Source organism: Brachyistius frenatus, unplaced genomic scaffold (genome assembly GCF_029030835.1).
Source record: "Brachyistius frenatus isolate BFR_SWC_R1_liver_20210118 unplaced genomic scaffold, ASM2903083v1 Contig_144, whole genome shotgun sequence".
In the NCBI taxonomy this organism is placed as follows: domain Eukaryota; kingdom Metazoa; phylum Chordata; class Actinopteri; family Embiotocidae; genus Brachyistius; species Brachyistius frenatus.
Window position 1 is genome coordinate 862,166 of NW_027210743.1, and position 22,270 is coordinate 884,435.

At 38.8% G+C, this 22,270-nt stretch overlaps 1 protein-coding gene across 1 annotated transcript in view; it reads left to right on the forward strand.

Annotated features, from left to right (window-relative positions):
• The window catches only part of igfals (insulin-like growth factor binding protein, acid labile subunit), a 222,849-nt gene that overhangs the window by 193,531 nt on the left and 7,048 nt on the right, over positions 1 to 22,270 (forward strand). The window lies entirely within an intron of this gene.

Sequence of the window (22,270 nt, forward strand, 5' to 3'; positions counted from 1 at the left end):
CTGCTATATTGCAAGCCGGAGGCAGACTGGAATGCAAAGATTTCAGCTCTTTCAGAGGTTAAAGTTTGTTTAATTATGGAAGGGTGAATGGCTTTTTCAGCATGAAGATAAACAGCAGCAATATTCATGTCCCCTCAACTTTGAAATGTACAAATATCAATGTGTTGCTGTTCTGTTTCTTTCTCTGACCTTTATAACAACCTGAGTATTCCTCTTTGCCTCATATTGGCTGTCTCATGAAGTTTAGGATCTATATGCAATGATTGTGTTTTGCATGGATGTTATTTGAAGCACTGTCCAAGCAACAACAAACGGTGTAAAGCAGTGGAAGTGAAATAATTCAGCACAGTTATATGGCAGTATACTGCTTGAAGGATAACAGCTCACACCAAAGAGTAAAGCACAAAACTGAAAGAAGTAATTTTTTTAAAAGAGTATAATGATAAGTGTTCTTATTCTGTATTAGCTAAAAGTGAAACAGACGAGGTGCAAGGTGACAGTAAAACCCCTCTTAAATTGAAAATGCAGATACTCAAAAACCACTAGCCTCTGCCTCCATCTAACTCTTTATTTTTTCAGTACTTCTGCACTCAGAGCTCATAAAAGTCCCATTTTATATGAAAGCAGCAGCAGAGTCCTCACATTAACACAAAATGTTTTGAAACTGAGACTGTTTTCATGACCAAAACATTTATTTTTCACTTTCTTGATCATAAACTCCTGTTTACTATGTATTAAAGAAAGATGTAAAGCAGTGTTATGTTGCACAGACTTAATCGCTTTTAGAAAAACATATTCAGAGGTGTAAATGTTGCCACAGAGATTCAAAGAAGCATAAAAAAACACACTTGCCACTGTATTCATAGAAATATACATATGACAGTGTTTTATTCTGCTAAAGCTGTAAAAAAAAAAAAAACTTTTATATATATATATAAAAAAAATCTGTCAGGGCCATTAAACTGCCTTGCATTCAGTTTTGGTTCACATGCTCATGTTTGATGATGTCCAAAAATGTAACCAGCCCCAAAATATTCATCATTTGAATGGCAGCCACCCAATTGGGTTTGAGCTATTTTCATTTTTATCTTTTTACTTTCACTTCAAAGAAACAGAATAGGAATAAACAAATAATACATTTAAGTAAGATTAGATAGCCACATTCCCTTAATCCTATCAGGCAATGCTTCTTTTCGAAACAAAGCAGTGGAATGAGACAGAATCTTTTTAAAACTTAATTACCAGACCTTTAACATAATTTCCTTTTGCTCTTGACTCCTGACATGGAGCTCAATCTACCACTGAATTAGTCTGCAACCAGCAAACATGCACATAACATGAGTTGTTTGAGGTCAAACGGAACATAAAAGAAGTGACAATGAAGCCTATAAAACTGAAGAGACTCCACTGAAGACAGTTCAAACACTTAATGTCACTCAAACCTGTACTGGAGAGAAGAGTGCTGGTCTGCAAGGACACTCATATTTGTGGCTGGTATGAAAGAATATGAGCTGAGAACAGAAATTCAAGGACCAAAGGAGACAGCATTTTTATATCCATATATGTTCTCGCACTGCTTGTGAGGGCTTCATATGTTTTTTCATTTCTGTCTCAGTCTGTTTGGCTTTCAGAGCAATAGTATTAATTTCTTGTTTAATTTAGGTGATTTTTTTTTCTCACAAAGTTCTAACATGCACTTGTAACATCACTGAAATATGGTGCTAAAGTTTAAACCCCTCACTACACACACAGAAACACACACTTTCTCCAGGAAAAAAACTCCTTGCACTTCTGATTGAACTCTTTCAGCATCTCAGGACAGTGAACTGACCGTATACACTGATAAGGGAAACAAAGAAGAGTTTGACTAGAAGTTCATAGCTGTATGTTGAAAATCAATGTACAACTTTAAGAATGCCATAACTATTCTTGCCTTCCTTATTGGGGAGAACTTTGATGAAGGTCAACTCAGGAGGTTATTTGTAATCTGTAGTCCAACAAGTAATAGAGCAGAATATTGTGAAATGTTTGCTTGACAAATGCACATATCTCTCTTACAAGTTTCTGCAGTATGTGATGATGTGTTTGTCATGCGGCATGTTTTTGGAAAATCTGACATTTGTAGGGCAGCGTTCTGACTTTCATGCTGTGCCTTTTGTTCATCCTGATTCTGCATCACAGCAAAAGCAACATACACATACACAACTTTCTGTAAACACCAGTCCATTCATGTTTAATCAATAATATATCAACATAGCAATCAAAAGCAACACCTTCAAAAGAAAAAGCAGCCTCTTATGTTGACCAGTTGCTGCTATGTCCCAATCAACCTCATACTATCTCTTGGCTGCTATATTAAGGCAGCTAAACTGCCAGATGTGCCCTGGCTGAAGCTCATGTCTTCAGCAGAGAATAATATCCCAGGGGATTTAAGTAATCTGTCCCTTTTAAGTTGATATAAACCACTGAGAATAAGCAACCTTGCCAAGCTTCTGCAAAGCTTCTGCAAAGCAGCGCCCCGTGGTAATGAAACACCTTCCCTTTCTTCTTTCCATCTTTTTTTAATGCCAAGGATATCAGGATATCTCACTTTTTCATTTAGTTTCTTGCTATTGAGAGATTACAGGATCACAGCGTCAGTGTGATATCAGGACTTGACAGCATTAAGTTATTCCACCCACTCTATGTGGAAAACTTGACATTATATGGGGTAAATTATGTGGCATTCTGCAGTTTTGTAGGTAAACTTGAAAAAGGTGTCAGTGCAAGGACAATAACTATTATCTCTCAGAAAAGAGTGACAGTGATGAGTTTCAGAACTCAGGTTATACAGTAAAATATGTCATTTTCATTTGTGGTGAACACCCACTCAATGTTTCCCACATCAGTCTGATGGCAAATCACATCGAGAGTCAACTTGACTGTGTGTCTTCACAATCCTCCTAAAACAAAAATCTACTGCAGAGCTAAAACATTATTAAATCAAAACTACGCTGTGTCCTGTGAACTCAAGACACTGTAAAAAGAAACAATGGTCAGATAAGACGAAGAATATGTTAACCATGTTGTGTGAAAAGTCTTAACTTCGTTTTTTTGTTATTCAACAACTCACATTGATTAATTAAAGTAATGACACAAATGATGAACAAAATTTAAGTGAGGTAGAACAGAATCTACTCAATGATTGGAGCAGTTACGAAGCTCTTTAGGGAGAAGAGCACAACAAGAAGCCTGGGAGAAACAGTAATGTTTTGTTGCTTTGAGACTGTCTCTCCTTCTCAGGATGTCAAATACTGCAGTTACGTCCACATACTGTATGTGGATCTGTGGTTACACAGAACTACATGACACACCCACTTCGGTTAGGGTCAGTGTGGGGGTTAGGATTAGTTATCAGGGACTGAGACAGGTATTGAAGTAGGTGTGTTATGTGCCTCTGTCATGTAGTCTGCAAAACTATTGATAGAAAGACTCTTGTTATGTCAAAGCTGTTGCCGTCAGAGATGCACACAAGACGGCCTTTGGCATCAGCGCTGTGGTCCAAATAGGAGGTCGTGAGACGGAGTAGAGACCGGGTGGTTAGATGAAGAAAAACAGGGCTTTCACCTGGGAGACCGGTGTTGCAGTCTGTAAGAAAGCCCAAACGTAAATTAACTTATGTGACGTACATAACACGACTTGCATAAAATGACTTATTTCAACTGAAACCATGATATTTTGCAATTCCTAACCATGTCGTTTTGTCGTGTCACATTTAACCCAAACCATGATCTTTTCCTAAACCTAACCGCATGGTTTAGGTCTCTAAAGCTGCTTGTGTGTACGATAGAGAAGCCAGCAAGCTGTGACAAAACTGCTGTGGAACTCCCGGATGTTTATTCCCCTCCACCGAATCCATAACACAGTGTGATACAAGCGCTGAACAACCCTTATCACGATGTCCTAGCAGTGATGTAAGTGTGAACTGGTGTAAGTCTGCAGAGTGTGATCATCTGCTGCTTCTCCCAGTAAAGAAGTGAGACTGTGTGCTTCTCCCTCCTGTTCTAGGTGAAACTCATCTGCCATCAGTTACTCTTGCACACTTTCATTAATTCAACTGGACCCATGGAGTGACAAAATTAACACTTAGAGGGCAGTAAAATAGCAGTTTCCACACCAATGAACCACTTTTACTAGCATAATACTGTGCTATCAAAATGAATTTCAGGATGACTAATGAAATGAGTGACTGTGTGCGGGATGTTCTTTCACAGGAGCGTATATATACGGAGCTTAATTTGCAAGTTGGTGTTTTAAGGTCAGAAAATGACACGTGAATTGTGATCAGTAATTGGTTTACTAAATTTATCAACAGTTTTATTTCCACCATTTAATTAGCACATGTGCAGAAGCTCCTTTTGTGCTCGGGAGAAGGGAGGTAGTCATGATTAACATGAAATAAAATTTGCTGACTTGCTCAAACCATTAAAGATAATTAAATTGTGTCACTTCTACTCCACCACCTGCTGTGTGATCACAGGTCTCTGAGCACTCCGTACTGCCAAACAAACATGCTGTAATAAAATGTATGGTGTAGTACAAGCTCTGTTTTTGGTGTAAAAAGTTGGAAAACATTTTTTTTCTTCATCTGCTTCCACATGCTAGTGCAGTAAAGAGGCTTTGACTATGAAACCTGCACTGTTATGAACTTTTGGGAGCGAAATCTTCACACGTTTGCTCATAATGAAGTTTTTCAGACAAATTTATTTCCTTTTTTTCCCCCTGCAATTTAAACTTTGACTGCCCTGACAACCACTTTAACAACTGATCCTTTTTTTTGTTTTTTTCCCCCTCTCCATGCTCTTCTTCCTATTCTTGTGTGTTTGTCGCCGATCCACCAAGAAAAGACAACAATAACAAAAGCCAAGCACCCGCTAAAGGCCGTTGAACAGCAGGTTACCTCTCTCCTGTCAACCACGGTGTGAGCTAATTGCTGCTGACATTTTGCCCGTGTTGTTTAAATCCCAAACTATCCTGATGCAATTCTTTCTTTTGTCTCCTCACAAAAAAGGGACACAGTTTAGAAATACCATCTTTTCTGCTGTCTGCTGGGCATTTCAATATTTGACAAAATCTTCGAATTATCACACAGTTTGCGTTGACGGTACTCAGCAGTTTCCTGAATGCAGCAAATATTTCTGATCCTTTAGCACAGAGGGTAAAAGTCAACACCCCCAGATCCAGCTGCTCGCACATAAAGAAAATACTTTTAGCTGCTGAGAAGAATCCCAAAGTTCAAATTAGCTACAACTTTAGCAGAATAATATGAGAAAGGGGCTGGCTTGCTGCGATCCCTCCATTCTTGATTCTTTTTGTCACAGTTAAAAAAGAAACCCGATAGTAAACCGCTGCACATTTAATAAGAGGATAATAAGAAACATTGATTATAAGCAACTGGAACTCTTGTCACTTGCATTAGTGAGTAATTTTCTAGACTGATTTTAGAAATAGAAATGATGAATTATCCATTTTTGCCATCTTTCAAATATACTATAACCTATATACTGTATATGTCAAGTGTGCCTGAATCATAGAAATATTCTCTGCCTGAATTACATCCTCTCCACTTCGATGATAGACAGCTGTCTTCAGAGAAGGACATCAGTGATGTTAAAAATGAAGCCATTTATTTGCTCCGAACACGGCTGCTCATTGATAAAGACAAACCACATTGGTGATGCATTTTTGGGTTATTTATTTGTGTCTCAGTGACACAGACAAAGGGCTGCTCCGGTGAATGATTGATGGCCGTGTATGAGACTACGCCACCGTGCCTGTTGCCAAATACAATAAAAGTCTACTGATGGCTGTGGTGGATTTTGATGTCCTCTTAGTGGCTCTCAGATTTGTATGATTTTATTTAAAAAAAATTCCCCTCGGGGATTAATAAAGTAAATACCTACCTACCTACCTACCTACCTATTGCATCACAGCTTCTTTATTCTGGATGGCCAGCACCCTGTGAAAATCACACAAACCGAGAGTGTGTAATCCCTGCTGTTATTCTGAGGCTCAGCAGTCCTGAATCCAGACAAAATGAGAACTGTCCCTCAGTGAGCCAGTGAATCACAGAACAGACATGAACTAGGGGAAAGGAAAAAAGCACTAATAATGACACTGGACACAATGAGTCTCTGCGTACTTGTTGCTATTGCTTGGTTAAGAGAAAAGTTCTTGTAAGGTTCTGGCTTGAGCCAATATAAATTTAATCAGTCAGTGAATTAATTTAATCCAATCAATAAGCAGTGTGTAGCACCTCTCTGTTAAAGTTAAGAACCTGTGTTGTCTGAAAAATGTCAAATTTGGCTCCACAAAGTTAAAAACTCCTATGTCACTTGTGGCTAACACCCCATTACAAATATGGATTGGAATGTCCTGCGGCATTTTACGTCTGACAGAGAGGAGAATATTTAATTTGCCATTATTCGGCTTAAAGCAAAACTGGAGATCGTTTAATTTCCACACAGGCTGATGTGACCACATGCATAGAATAATATGTGAAGCATTTATAAGTTCTCCACTCTTTTCAATCATAGTTGTCCCCCATGCAAGCATACTGAGCAGGACAAATATGTTCTCGAAATGATGGACTACCGTGTGAAAATTACTGCACCTGAAAATATAGATTAAAAAACCCTAAACAGAGCCAGATGTTTTATGTTATTTTAAAGGGTGCAGGGTTTTAGGTCATGTAACTGACAAAAATACCCATTATACAGTAGATTACTAATATCGGGTCAGTGCCAACAGATTTAAACGCAACACTCAAAGAGGCAAAAGTAAACACTGAAGTGGTACATACTGTATATTTCACCTAATAATCATCTTATCCATAGATCCAAAACATAACATTGGTGTGGCTCAATAAATTATTCATTGCAAGTTATGTAATTTATAAGGGTGCATTCAGCAATAAATGTTCAAATGGTAGCCATTCAGATTGCTCCTACGTGGTGAGTGCATGTGTTTAAAACCAAGACACCACTGATTCCACTTCAGAAGCCAGATTTCCATACTGCAAATTGTTCTTTAGCAAGAAAACTGAAATAAATTACTGTGAATCAATCCTCAAATACACAACTTGTTTTGACACAACACTGGAACTTATTGGCAGGTAAAGCCATATATTAAATTACACTGTTTGTTTTGAAAGCGAACACACAAATGTGTTTTTGTTTTTAATAAGATTTTACACAACGCTGGTGACACACTCTTAGTTGAAGCAGCATGGTTCTTGCACCTTGCAGTGCATTGCTCCCCTGTTTTGTGTAAGTCATGATGCATTTACTGAGTCTGTTTGCATTGAAATATATGGCTTTTTGTTTTTATCACTGCTTTTGCACAAATGTGCATACCTTGCACCATGTGGCTATTTTTGAAATACTTAATAGTATTTTTCCCTGTGGCCTGAATGTACCAGTTGACTTGAATTTATAGTAGATGGGGCTGCCGCGTTAATTAAATTGAGAACACCAAGGCCCAATACTTCCACAGCTTTATAAAGATTCCCTCACATTTTCTGTAAAACCATTTCCATACCACATTCACAGATACATCACTGATTTCCATAACGCTTGCCTCCTGACAAGTTTGTATTTTTCAAACCAAGTGGTTAAATATTTCAACATGTTTAATTGTCTGTTTTAGCCATGGCACACAAGCCATTTATCAAACCCTGAATGTGGTTAAAAGAAAGAAAAACACAATTACTATTTTTGGCAGCTTGAAAGCAACTTGTGTTTTGCACAAACTGAATTGGGTTTGGCTGTGTTGCAGAGAAATTGCTGGTCATGTTGGCTGTTGAGGAGAAGTGTGTGTGTGTGTGTGTGTGTGTGTGTGTGTGTGGGGGGTAATTTCCAAACTGGCCACGACTCAACCCATTTGGACCCTCTTAGAATTACAAAAAAGGAATAGTTACTCTTCACATATTGTGGTTGCCGTTTATTCTTGTCTAAATCGGATGACGCTGCGAAGAGAAGTGGAATGACTGCCGATATTTTTTCTCTGGTTCACATACATTTTATTCCTACTTGGTGTCATGTTGTAATGCACAAACCGGTGGACTGTCAACTCCTGAATTCTCTCCCTGTGGTCCAAAACACAGCAAAAAGAGCATGTTAGTAGCTTGCTGTCAGCCTCAAGTAAACAGATAGTTTACATAAGATTAAAATGATCTGACCCAGGAAGACATTTCAAGGAGGCAGGAGTAGGTATATATAGTATAGGTGGTGTGTAAGCATGAGTGTGTGCTTATGAGTGATTTCTACTTTCCTGCACAGATCTACCAACAACCTCCCATCGAAACTTCTGAGCATTTCATCTGTGATGACTGAAGTGACTGAGATGGACAGCATGCCTATCTGCCTTTATCCATGCATTCATTTTTAAAGATACCTTACACGGGCTCCTCTACAGCATACTCTTCTTTGAACAGTAATTTTTGATTTTCCTGAGAAGCAGTTCATCAGACATCTCAGCATCTGAGTGCTGTCATTGCTGAAGGAAGCAGCTCTGCTCTTACAGAACATCCTGCTGTGAAAACAGAAGTGTGAACAGAAGGTGTTTGTTTAAAAAAAAAGTAACTTTATTGTTGCCGTGTATATTAGAAATGTGAAAATCCAGCAACTACACAGAGATAACAATGAGCTCAGTGGAAAGAGCCAGTGCTCAATTTCTTTGATATATTTAGGAACAAAGTTTATTTGTCTGTGGAAGGACACTATCATTTTCTTTCCAATGATGCAGAAGGTTTGCTGTTGAAAATATTCCACCTCTACACAAACAAAAACAGCTTACAAGCATAGACCATATACATGTATAAAAATGGATTTTGATTCCGGGTCTGAAAACTTAAGCCAATGCAGGAGGTTCCTTAAAGAACAATACCACTGAGTGCCCTGAGGTGCTGCTCCAAAAAAACCTCTGGCTACCATAGACTCCCATTCAAAAAGTGTCAACTTCTCTCATAAAATTCTAAATCAATTATTTTTTTCCATTCAGTCCTTCTGATCAGTATTCTGGTATTCCTTCTGAAAATAATTCCATAATTAATTCCATATCAGGCCTCAAAGAGAGGTATGTTTGGGGGTTTGATTCACATGCCCTGGGTGCGGTCAGGTTTCTGGTATAGGTGGGCGGTCATAGTGTCCTCAGGTTCTCAGGCTGATCCAGTCCTTGTTCCTCCCCAGCTCGTTCAAATATGGTCACTTTTGGCAAAAAAAAAAAAAAAAAACCAAGATAGAGATGGCCAAAATGCAAGACTCTAGGTTTCCAAATGACAGATCACAAGCGTTGACAGCGTTGACAGCGTTGTCATTCGTAATTTGTGTTTACAGTATCAACTTTTTGTGAAAGGACTCATTCCTTTTAGTATATTTTAAAAATAAAATAAAGTGTCATAAGTTTGATTTTAACATTTTATTAAAAGTTAAAACAATACTGCACATTTCATCCTCAGATTGTTTGGCATCACTCCCATAAACACCAGTGTACAATCCATATGGATTGGTTGAGCACCAAACCATATCTATTATTCAGGTGTGATAGAGAATTTTTAGAGCACTCAGAATTTCTGCCGTATTCATAATTTATATTTAAATCCTTCTTGGTCCCCACTACATATTCCGATCTCATTTACTGTCATCCGTGCAGACTCGCTGCCTTTATCCTCCCAGAATCTTGTCTCAATTAATGTTCTTATTGGGATTTGTGGGACGATTTGAAAGGAAAAGTGCTTGGCTGTGACCATGGAAACAGGTAAAAGAAACAATCTCTGTGTTCTTACCCAGACAGTGGAAGGATTTTAGTTTGTGGCACAGCTTTTGCTGCTTTTTCTTACTATCATTGGGATCACACTGTTCCTAGAAAAGCCCTGTCTGTTTATCAGAGGTTGGGGAGATAAGGAACCACATACACAATCTGGGGAAGCTTTAGACGCAGAGCATAAATATTTCAACAGTTTTTAAATATATTGTGTGTTGCAAATACTGATGGAGGGGTTCAATTTTCTGCCTAGTTTGTCTTTTCACAGAGGGCTGACTCTGTATCTATACTGTTCCTTCACTGCTCAGGGGAAACTACAGCCACACACAGCCAGTGTCTGTCAGAGGAGATAGTGTACCTCCATATAGAAGAATGAAAAAAAAATGGTTGTGGGTTAAGGGATTTCAATCATTCATCACCTTACGCTGCACCAGTGTCACAGGGGTGAAGATTCAGAATACAAAGAACAAGGTTGAAGGATGCTAAAACTGCAGAAAGAACAGGGGTTGAATTTGGTAATTTCATGTTGTACATGTGGTAGACAGAACTGAAGTGCTAAAAATCGGACTCTCTGAGAGCTCATCCAGGACCAGAAGATCAGAAGTGTCAGATTCATTTCCACTTGTGTGCTTATTTTATTGACAAATGTACCGGTTTTCTTGTTTCTATCTCTCAGCATTATTGAAGGCCATACACAAAACATCAACAATAAAAACAAATAAAGACACGTAATGAAAAGGTTTCTGTTCCGATGAAGTCAATCAAGGGCATGCCATGATATTGACATATGAGAATATTTCAAAATATTTTCACCTTTTTATTTACATGAAATCTCATTAACATCATTAAAATGTTTTTTCTTGCAGCTGTAGTTTGCTGTTTGATACTTGTTACCTGATATAGGGCACATCAGTAAGTAATATTAATTATTTAACAATAAGCAAACGTTATGATGTTTTTACGCCTCTGCCTGACAAAGGAAATCTGGTAGATAAAAGTTGTGCTGCACGCCAGCAGTCCGTCTCAGGACCTTCTTGAAGTGACCAGTCACTAATACATAAAGTCATGAAGGGCATCTGGTGCGGCAAGCACAACCTAAAGGCGATCTAAATAGTAGTCTGCTGCAAGAACCAGAGTTTACACTCTCTGAACACAACACTGCCAGGACACATCCACTGTTGAAGGTGAGACAGCAAGTCAGAGAGACTTGGGCACAAACTTGAGTGAAGTGACGCAGCTATAATATGTAATGAAAAACAGAATGGTGATGTTGCCTCGTCTTCCCAGCAGGTTGATATTGTATATTATTGTCTACTAATAAAAGGTTGATATCAACAAAAGTATAAAACAGCTGGATACAGCAGTTAGAATATGTTTTAATTTTATGCCAACCTGTCAATGGTGCAGAATTTGAAAAGTCAGTTGTATGTAATTTGTGTTTGAACAAAGGAAAATGGGCTACACATGTAACATTTAAAAGGAAACCCATTGTGCTGCATCACTCACCTCAAACTGCCAATTTATTTCCATAAACACACAACAAACTGGGGACTAATGGCAAGGTTGTGTGCCATATATAACCAACAATGCTCTCAACTTAGTAAGCGCCTGCAGGGCCATCCTCTGAGAGGGAGATGTATGAGAGCAGTGCATTCACTGTGCACTCCACTATGCAGAGGTTAACTGGACCATATTTATCAGCTGAATGTTTCTGTGATTTGTACTTAGTAGAATTACCATCTGTGCTCTGGAGGCAGTGAAATCAAGTTTGCACTTATATAGTACACAGTATGACTGGTGTAAAAAGTGCATATTGCATTTCTCCAAACTGTTCAGATGAGTCAAGAGCTCAGTTTGTTATGAATAATCTTCTATGTTCCTCTTAAAAATTCACTGCTGAGTTTTTGGAAATTCAAAAGTAAAGATCAATACTATATTCAATGGATTAATCGTCTAAACTTAGTTTACTGTTTAGCATCTATTCTTAAAGATTGTAAATGAAACTGGATATGTAAAGACACTTATTGCTATTTTTACAATTACAAAATGAAATCACACATCATACTGTGAAAGAGGTTGCCCATAGGGAAGATTCTCATGTAAATCTACCACAACTTTTACAAAGGTGTTATCTCATGTTTACCTGTCTGGCCCACAACTTTACTGTTTTGGTTCCCTCTCACTGCTCTAATAATGTCGTCTTAAGCTGCAGCAGATGAAAAAAGCTCTGAAAAGCCTTTATATCCACTATCTGCCCATCACCAAACAGCAGACAGACACAGATATAAAGAGATATATTTTTCCCAACACAACTGCAAATGCTGATGCAAGTGCTGGATGCTAAAAATAAGCAACTGTTTGCCATCAAGTTGGCCATAAAAATGGAAAGGGGGGTTATGATCTGTCAATGTTGTGTGCTCGACTTGTTTTAAGTCTCAGAACAAACTGCAGTGGAAGTATGACTGATAAGCTGTGTCACCAAAATAATTAAAACTGAAGTAAAGCTGGTGGCTTCAGAAACATCTGTAACATTTTGCTCAAATGAGGCAAAGGGAGCAAGTCAAGACCTGATTATTAATCTGCACGACACAGGTTACCCATTATGTTTATTCTCTGCAGCGGTAAATACGAGTAATATATGTAATACATGATGAATTATTCTCCTGTTGTGGATCTTTAGGGAGAAAGTTACAGCATAGAGAGTGACAAAACTGTAAATACAACTGAATGCAATTTACCCTACATTACAGTGCTGTCATTTCTGGAGCAGATAATGAACCCCCTGATGTATGTGTGACTGTTCACTCTGTGGGAACAATGTACCGCGGATCTATGTGCGTCTCTTTTCTCCTAAAAGAGAAACCAGTGACGTGCATGTGAATGAAGTTCTATACATGATCCTCAGCACATTTGACTTCCTAATGCACAGACTAAAATATCGTTCTCTATTCCCTATCTCAGTCAAGCTGAACACATCCTGTTTGAAGAAGATGGCAACTAAGAGGATCCAAATGATGGAGCTGGCACATCCAGAGAGTGCAGGCTGTGATGTGACCGTACTGAAGCTTGAATTTTTGCCACACTATCAGCGTAATACTTGCTTTTGAAGTGAGTTGAAAGAATTTAAATCCAATGACGACTGGGTGCACTTCCTTATCTGTGACTGTGGGTACTCGGCAAACCTAATGAGGATGCTCATATTTTACTTTTCCTCCAAAACAACCCTTAGACAGATACTGATTATGTTTTCATCATACTTTTGGAACTTGAATATTATCAAATGACAAAAAGTTCTCGGTAACGGCAACCCTGGGTGATGCAAAATGGCAGAGAAAATTTTATTCTAAATTATTTTCATTCATCACTTCATTAGTTTCTTTATGACTAGTTTTGGCAAAATTCAAGAAAGTAAAAACATTTTTTAACCTCTTTTTCTTTTTTCGCATTGGTAATTTTGGACTTCCAATTCATCTGTAACATTACAGAAAAATATGATTTACTAACCTGATGTCCATTTTTAGCAGAGTACTATCCATATCAGGAACAAAGCGACACATGTTCATCATTTATGTTTTAAGATAATGTCAATATTCAACCTGTTGGCTCATCAGTGAGCACAGATGAAACCAGATGGGTCTGTCAAGCCCAGCGTGAACAAAAGAGCAATAACATTACTCTGGCCCGGGGAGACAAAAAAAAGTTAATCACACTCTTATTCGGCCTCTAATGAGGAAATGAAAGATAGCCCCGCGTTCATCAAATCACATCATCTTGCTATTTTTATGTTGTTCAGCATGAGCTATATTTGTACATTCACATTTACTTTTACATTCAAAGCAGGTTTTAGCTCATAAAAATGCAACTGTCCTTCTACATCGCGTTCCTCTTTGCTTTACAAGGAACTTTTATCTTACATCCATACACCTCTGTGACCTCTGTGTTTTTTTTAAAAAAAGATCACGTCATTCCTACAAATATTACCTGGACTGTCCATGACTCTAGAAAGGCCAGACGGTCTGTGTTTCATATTTAAACAGGCTAGTTTCAGCAAACAAAGTTTGTTCTGGAGACTATCACCCCAGCAACTTCGAAATTGACTCATGCCAAAAAAGAGTGCTGAGATTTTGTTTCCATGACCATTGTTTTGAGCATAACACTGACATTTTTATATTGAAAATCAGAAAGGCAGCATATGCCAAAACTGCTCATAGTTTTCCAGCTAAAAACACATCAAAATAAAAGCTGTCCATCTACACATCTACCCTCCCATCAATTTGTAAATCCACACCCGATGCAATGACTGGAACAGTTGATGTCTAAATTCTTAGACGACTTACACAGTGCTTCCGTGTCCTAAATATTTAGTTTTGCGCAATAAGATTTCTCTCAGGTAAGTGACGCGTTGTTTTGTATTTCAAGGTGTATTGAACGTGAGAAGATGGAGGGCGAAGGAGCAGAGGAGGAGTTTGGAAGGCAGAGTGCAGGAGCAGAACCATAGACAGCTGAGAGTCAGTGGTGCTAATGTGGGGTCTGAGTGTGTAACCTCACTCTGAGTGTGCTCTGATTAAAGAATGATTTATAGGCCTGCTGGAGCGCCCTCTCAGCAATCCGTCTCCTCAATGAGATTTTTTTTTTCTTCCCCTTTCGAGGGCTTTGGTAAATCAAGCCATCTTTGAGAGGATCTCGGGTGGACAATGTCAACGTGTTACTGAGAGGGAGCCATTAGATGCCATAATCATGAAAGCATGGACGGGGGTTCACAGGTGCATATAGACACTTATTTGTCACATACAGTGTTAGTTCTGACTCCTTCTGTGGAATAAATCAACCTATGGAGACATTTACGCATTTATCATTTCCACAGATGGATCATCAGACTAATTTTAGGCTCTCAGCTTTAGGGCTCATTTGCATGTGAAGATTTGAGATGTGTTTGCTAACGAGTGTGTTGGCATATAATATAAAATGACATTCCTCCATATTCATACTACACTTAGTTTTCACCGTGTTCACTGATTGTTCAGATCTAAATGTATAACCTGTCAGTGGACAGCTATGCAACAGGCCATACACTACAAAGAACCCTGTTTATGAAGTCATTTTTGTCTGTTATTGAGCACTAAATGCCACGCAGCTATTCTTGAAACAGTCTACGCCGTGCTTTAGCAGCTGAGTGCTAACATTAGCATGCCAACTTTCTCAGTGCTAGACAATGCTGACACAATGATGTTAAGAATATACTTAGATTCACCAGCGTGTGAGCACGCTAACATTTGCCGATCAGCCCTTAACACAAAGTGAAGCAGAGGCTAATGGCACACATCACTTGTTTTGTTGGGATTCGGTTTTGGGCTAAAGTGTTGTGCCAATGGAAATTTAGACCCGACGAAAGGTCAATTTAACGGATTATCAAATGATTACAAAAAAACCTTTAGAGGAACACAATGTGTGTATAACACATTTCATGACAGTAGTTAAAGGGAAGTCACTTAAAACCACACAAAAAAAGTCCACCTCATGGTGGCAATAGGAAAAAGTCAGTCTACGTTTATCAAGCACCTATAGATATGAATGTCTTAAAAGAAGACAGAATAAGGCAAACAAAAACAAAAATCTCCTGCAATCGTATAAAATTACACTTGAAATATTCTGATTGGTATTGGAAACAAGTTAAAACTCTCTCTTTGTATCCTTTTAAGAAAATAAAACAACAAAAGACTTCATAATATTGTCAGAAGTTACTGGATAAGGTGGAAATTTCACTTCTGGTGTGAAGACGTTTGCACAACAGCAGAATAACGGCAGGAGTCATGATGTGAAGTCACCGAGGAGTCCTCTGACATGCCCATTAATCATTAACAAATCATCCGCAGACTGAATCCTATCTATCAGATGGTGTCATGGTGCCATTTGTCCAAAGGTGTGCTGCATAAAACAGGTCAGAATTACAAATGCAACAGTTATTGCAACAATGAATAGCTTTTCATTTCCATATTATCTCTGAAGGGTACAATATGTCTGAATTGGGTCACAATATTAAATTTCAGGTAGCTCGCTTGTGATTATGCAGCATTAAAGTTTGTATTCCATGACCGTGACTCTTTTATTAACCGAAGCACCCAACCGCTTTATGTGATGTTTCCCAATTATCTCTTCCTGTTTACCCAATTATATTAATTAGAATGCATAGTATTTACATAACCCAGAACAACTAAGCCATTGAGCTAAACCTATTATTAAGATTGTGTGAAAATAATTACTCCACCTACCGTTGCCATTGTTATACTTTAGCTGCATTCAGGAACAGAGAGTTACAGGCTTCTTCTAACAAAATATTGTTATTGTTATAGATTGTACGCTCATAGTTAAAGCTCAGTGTGGCATAACCACGAGTAAAATAAAAGCACTGCACTCTGTGATAGAAAAGATCCTATATGTATGTAAAATTACCTTTACAGCCATGTGAAAACTACATGGAAAAGGGCATTGGCAGCACTTAAAGTAAAAGTAGTCGTGTGCAAAAAAATGTCTGTTCAAGAACTTCTTTAAATTCTTTTCAATTTTAACAACCCTTACAGAAAAAAAACACATCAACACTTTGATGCTGTAATATGTGCAGCCTAGATTCCCACGTGAAAACTTCTCCACATATTTCCCCCATGTTATCTTATATTGCTACATGTGAGTAGTACATGTGATCATGCTGGGGTTTTTTTTTCTGCCAGACTACATCTATTTATTTTTCCTTATTCGTGTAAGGAATTGTGAACAACAATGTGTTACAGAGCACCAAACATGAACTGCTTTATGTTGTTGTTTGTTTGCTTGCGAGAGGCCCCATATCTCATCACAGGTTTTCTGTTTAATAGAAACTTAATCTGAACCACAGCTGTCAAATAAATGTAGATGAGGCTATATACAATATTTCCATCTGAATTGTTGAGGGGGATTTGTATTATATACTTGAGTATTTCATATGCGACATTATACAAGTGCTTAAAAAGAATAAGTACAGAACCTGTGTTAATGTACTTTTCTACCACGTAAATTCTAAAGATAAAATACAATAAAATGTATTGACATATATGTCCTTAAAGATTACTTTGAGATTTTTCTATAGCTTACAAGCATCACAAAAATCTTTACAGGACTCTCATTAATACAAAATTGTCCGACCTTCAGTAAGAAACGCCCATATTCCAGTGTGATAAAGACTTTGTCCCCGTGCTGGCTTTGTTTACATTGTTATTGACTGGATCAAAGATGCTTCCACTGTGTGCCTCAGTCTGCATTTTCAGATTTGGCCTTTAAGAATGTAGCCCACGTACAAAGCTAACCTACCTGAATAACAGTGATTAAACCGGGCAAACGGCTTGCTCATCATTATGGCACAAGGAGAGGGCAGTCAGAGAGTACTTGAAGGAGCTTAATAGTCACAGAACACAATATTTTTCTCTGCTGATTAGCTTACATGGAGCATGGGTGGTGATTATCCCCGAAGACGACAGAACATTTTGAAATGCGATGGAGCTGTGCCGACTCTATAACTGTCGAGGCGAGCATCGTAATTCAATGTTTTCACCACCACTTTCCCCCGTTGCATTTTGCTGCTGAATTGAAACCAACTAAAACATGATATCCTTGACTATAAAACAGTGAAGAGTAGCCTTGGCAAAGACACAAGGGCACCTCTCAGAATGCTAACTCAAAAAAAAGTTCCACTTGCTTAGCTCGTTCTGTTAGTCACATCACAGTATTGTGTCTGTGTGATTAACCAGGTAGTCCATATTGGACGGATATGACAGGACTGCAAACAGTTTGTCCTGAATGTTTAATAGATTTCTCTGTAGAGAGTTTGTGTAGCGCCTTGAAACTGAGAAGTCTCCCTGGAAAAAGTGCCAATTATAATATTAAAGCTGTCTCTACTAGTGACCTTTTTGCATTTGCTCTGTATGCTATTACACTCAATCAAGAAAGGTCAGTGGAGGACGTGGGCCCCATGCAAAACTATTTTTTCTCATATTGTGTTAGCTGTTTATACAAATGGATTTTATCACTGCAGTGCAAAAACACATGCATTTGTTTTACTTTGTGTTACAATGTCGATTGGGTGTTGAATCACAACATGTACTTTGTGGTGTTTTGTGCAAGTGTGTAACTTTCCTACACTTTTCATTGTGGAAATAAAATTAGGATTGTAGATTATCAGAAGTGTCAAAATATAAATTTAATAAATATATAATTATTTATTGAAAATGTATATTTAATTATTTTGGCAATATAAATTGTGAGTGTTTTAAATATCAGTTTCATAGAGTCCATAAGTTGTAAATTTACTTTTTTCTATAAGAACTATTGAGCTAAGTTCTTTGGTTTTGGTAACGAATGGTTTTCGAATACATTCAGAAGTGGCTATCATTTAAAAAAAAAAATAGTAATAGGATAATAATTTCTATCCTACATAAGCAAGTATAAAAGCTCGTCAACTTATTTTTAAACTCTTTATACTGAACTATTCTTGCTCGATATTGCTGTTAAAATAATGTCTACTTTTTTTCTCAGCCAAAATGATCACACAAAAATGAACAAGCAGCACACTGTGACTGAACGTGCTCTAAAAGGCTGAACCTGCTTTGCATAGTCACATCATTGTTAGAGGAGGGAGCCCCTTGCTGGGCAAACTCTGAATTTCTTTCTGAATCTTCCTGTTGGTCATAGAAAGATGAACAATTTAACTGAGTGATATTTCTCATCCATAGGCTATAGCCCCCCCCCCCACACACACACACACCCCACCCCCCACCTCGTGATAAAGCGGGTATAGATAATAGATGGATGGATACTTCTCATCCATTTTTATCCTCGGGGGGGGGGGGGGGGGGGGGGGGGGGGGGGGGGGGGGGGGGGGGGGGGGGGGGGGGGGGGGGGGGGGGGGGGGGGGGGGGGGGGGGGGGGGGGGGGGGGGGGGGGGGGGGGGGGGGGGGGGGGGGGGGGGGGGGGGGGGGGGGGGGGGGGGGGGGGGGGGGGGGGGGGGGGGGGGGGGGGGGGGGGGGGGGGGGGGGGGGGGGGGGGGGGGGGGGGGGGGGGGGGGGGGGGGGGGGGGGGGGGGGGGGGGGGGGGGGGGGGGGGGGGGGGGGGGGGGGGGGGGGGGGGGGGGGGGGGGGGGGGGGGGGGGGGGGGGGGGGGGGGGGGGGGGGGGGGGGGGGGGGGACTGAAAGAGTTTGCAAACACTCAATTACAAAATGTGTGACAGATTATTGGTACGGTATTTCTGGACCGACTGTAGTTTTAATTTATTTTGATCTTTTATACGTTTGGGAAAATCTTAATTTATTGTGCTTTGCACTCAGTGTCTAGGAGTCAAAATACAATATAAACACGTTTTGTGAAATAATCTAAAGGTTTGTGCAAATACATGTGTCATATATATTCAAAATAAACATTTATATTCATGTCTTAACTATACTTGCACTGTGGTTTTATATAATAATAAGCATTTGCCAGATATCTTCACAATTATTTTGTGTACACTGGCACAAACACAATGTAATATTTCATTCTCAAATATAGGTTTATATGTAAAAAAAAAAGAAAAAAAAAGGCAAAATTGTTTGTTAAACGTCAAAAAACATGGAAGAGTTTTATGGGGTGCTCCTATTTGAAAATGGAAACATCATTTAAAAACTGAGCAGTAGGGTGTGCCACAGATGGCAAAAATATGTCCTTTTATTTTCCTGATTCGAGTTTCATCAAATCAGCTGCACACATTTTGGCACAAGGCCTGTTTGAAAAATAAGTTTAAAGAGCATCATGAAGGCCTGGTCTATCCCTTTGTCGCTTGCAGCTACTTTATATTTCCCTCTTTGAGAATACATTTTGTTAGTGAGTGCAGCTCCCTGTCAGTGGAGCGCTCACTGTGTAGACAGAAACTGTTAAAATTTGATTCATCATTTGCTGTGGGCAAAGAACTGTCCACTGCCAAACACAGAATTTCATTTTAATAACAAGGGTGAATCTATTGGTCTCGGTGGGGAAAAAGACATCGACGCTAAAGTGCTATTTCACAAGTTAAGCCACTAGCACAAGTACACTCAGGCAAAGTTGTGTGATGCTCATGCCGAGCGCATATATTGAATTATAAACAGGCAATGCCACTGAATAGATTAATAATAAAGTCACACAATAAAGTACATACGAATTAGCCTCCAATATGACAAAATAAACAAAACCAATTATTGAGAAGCATGGTTTCTCTAAGTCATTGAGTTGTATTTCGTCTGGCTCATAGTAAAGCAATTGTATTCATTCAAAATGAAATCTACAACACAAAGAGTGCAATCAGTGAAAGGGTCAGAATACTTTCTGAAAGCGAAAAAAAATAATACAGTTTTTGGTTTGTAAAGAACTTTTTACACATTTTGTACACACCCTACGCTATCTTGGTTGCCGACGCTGACACAGAGAGCCCGGGTGTGCATTGCTACACATGACGTTTGGACATGAAAAATACTAGCAATTAATTGAAATAGACAACCAAACCCAGCAGGACTAAGAGGGCAGATTTTTTTTTTGAGTAAGTATTTTTGTGACTCAACGGTATGTTGGCACAGGTGTTTACACACCTCAACACGTTGTGTTGCTGGCACACAGGTACACGTAGGCACTGCTGGCATGGCTCTGTTTCAGCTGACTATATTTATTATCGACACTGAGTGGACATCCATAAAAAGTGTTGAATTTTTTCCTTTAACTTGAAGCTTAAAATGGGCAATGCAGAGTAACATTCACACAAGCTATTGAATTAAATTATTATCCTTGATTAGCTGACTACACACATAAAATGTGCCCTATGAGGTACTTTGTGATACTGAACCATTATCAATGTTTCTATAATCTATTACAGAGGTTTTTTTTTCTTCAAACACAGCCAAGAATTTAATTAAAATTTTAATTATATGACTTTCAGGCTGCCTTTGTTCATTAGTTACCTTCATAAATGTTCATGTTCAATATACCCATTTAAATAGTAGCAAAAGAAACTCAGCGTACGGCAACTTTGGTGGGAAAATCCAACTACATACAGAAAAATGATGAAAATAATGTAGCTGTAAGCAGATCAAAGTGTTAATTCATATATATGTGGGCACCCATTAGGGGAAAACAGATCATGATGTTATAAATACACAGTTGTAATAAGCCCTCATATGAGAAGTTATGTTCTTATATCTGCTTACAGCTAGATAATTGTTTTAAAGGTCATATGTTAGAAACATAGGTCAGAGAGATGATCTGAAAGTATAAGGCCAATTGTCCTTGTTATAATTGTGTTGATTTCAGTGACCTCTGCAGGGCTTCATTCATGTCTAATCAATTCACCGATCAGAGCAAGCTGAGCTCGAAATAACCCCTGCTATCACATCCCAGGCCCTCTCGTACCTTCATACAGATGTCAATATAAATAAATGCTCATAGAAACCTCTCCATAAATCAGCAGACTGCTGCTTACTTCAGTGCGCGAAAACTTTATGAAACAGTAAATCCAGAGCACTTCATGCTATGGCTGTGGGATGCACATGCAAAGAGTCCATAAAAGATGGGACTTGTACAAAGTGAATATATGAGTTGATAGTAAAACATGCTCACAGTGTTGTTAAAATGCCTCATCCTGATATGATATGTGCAGTGCATAATGAAGATAAACTGAGATTAAAGATACTTCAGGATTTGACAGCAATAGCCTTTTGACCTTGAGCAACATATTTCTTCTTTGCATCTCAGGATGTGAAGCTGTGAAGTACTTCAGTGGGTCGGATGCTTGCTGACGCTGGGGCTTGAACACGGGAAAGGACAAAGCCTTAGATCCTGATGACAAATTACAGCAGACTAGACATCAACCATGCTTTGAGCCATTAGACGTTTAAAATTATTGGATGCAAAGTGGCTTAATGGAGTGTTTGATTGATTTTTAATGAGCTCCCATACAGCACACTTTACAATTACTGTCAAACAAACAGATATAATGGTAGGCATTATAATGTGCAGCTATTCTTCTACTGTTGATGTTGATGTAGTGCCACCCATAGACAGGTCAACATATTACATCTTCACATCACAAATACCAGACGGAGGAATTAGAAGCAGCAGTATGGTGTTTGCAAGCTTTTTTCTACTGTGGATGCAACATAAGCGTGTGCAAACATCACGAGGTAAATGCAACAGAATTGCATCAGAATAACAAATAGAAAAGCACTGAACTGATGCAAGTGCTACTGATGCATGACTGTTCTGCTGTTTTTCATTGGAAGTTCATGCTTTAGGGCAAATATTTGACCAAACTAACACGGTAGCCATGGTTGTAAAATAATATAAAACAAAATAATTCGATTATTCTCGCATTATTTAACCGGCACCAGACCGACGGGTATCTGGACCAGCAACATGTGGTACACAGGCTAAACAGCACTGTGGA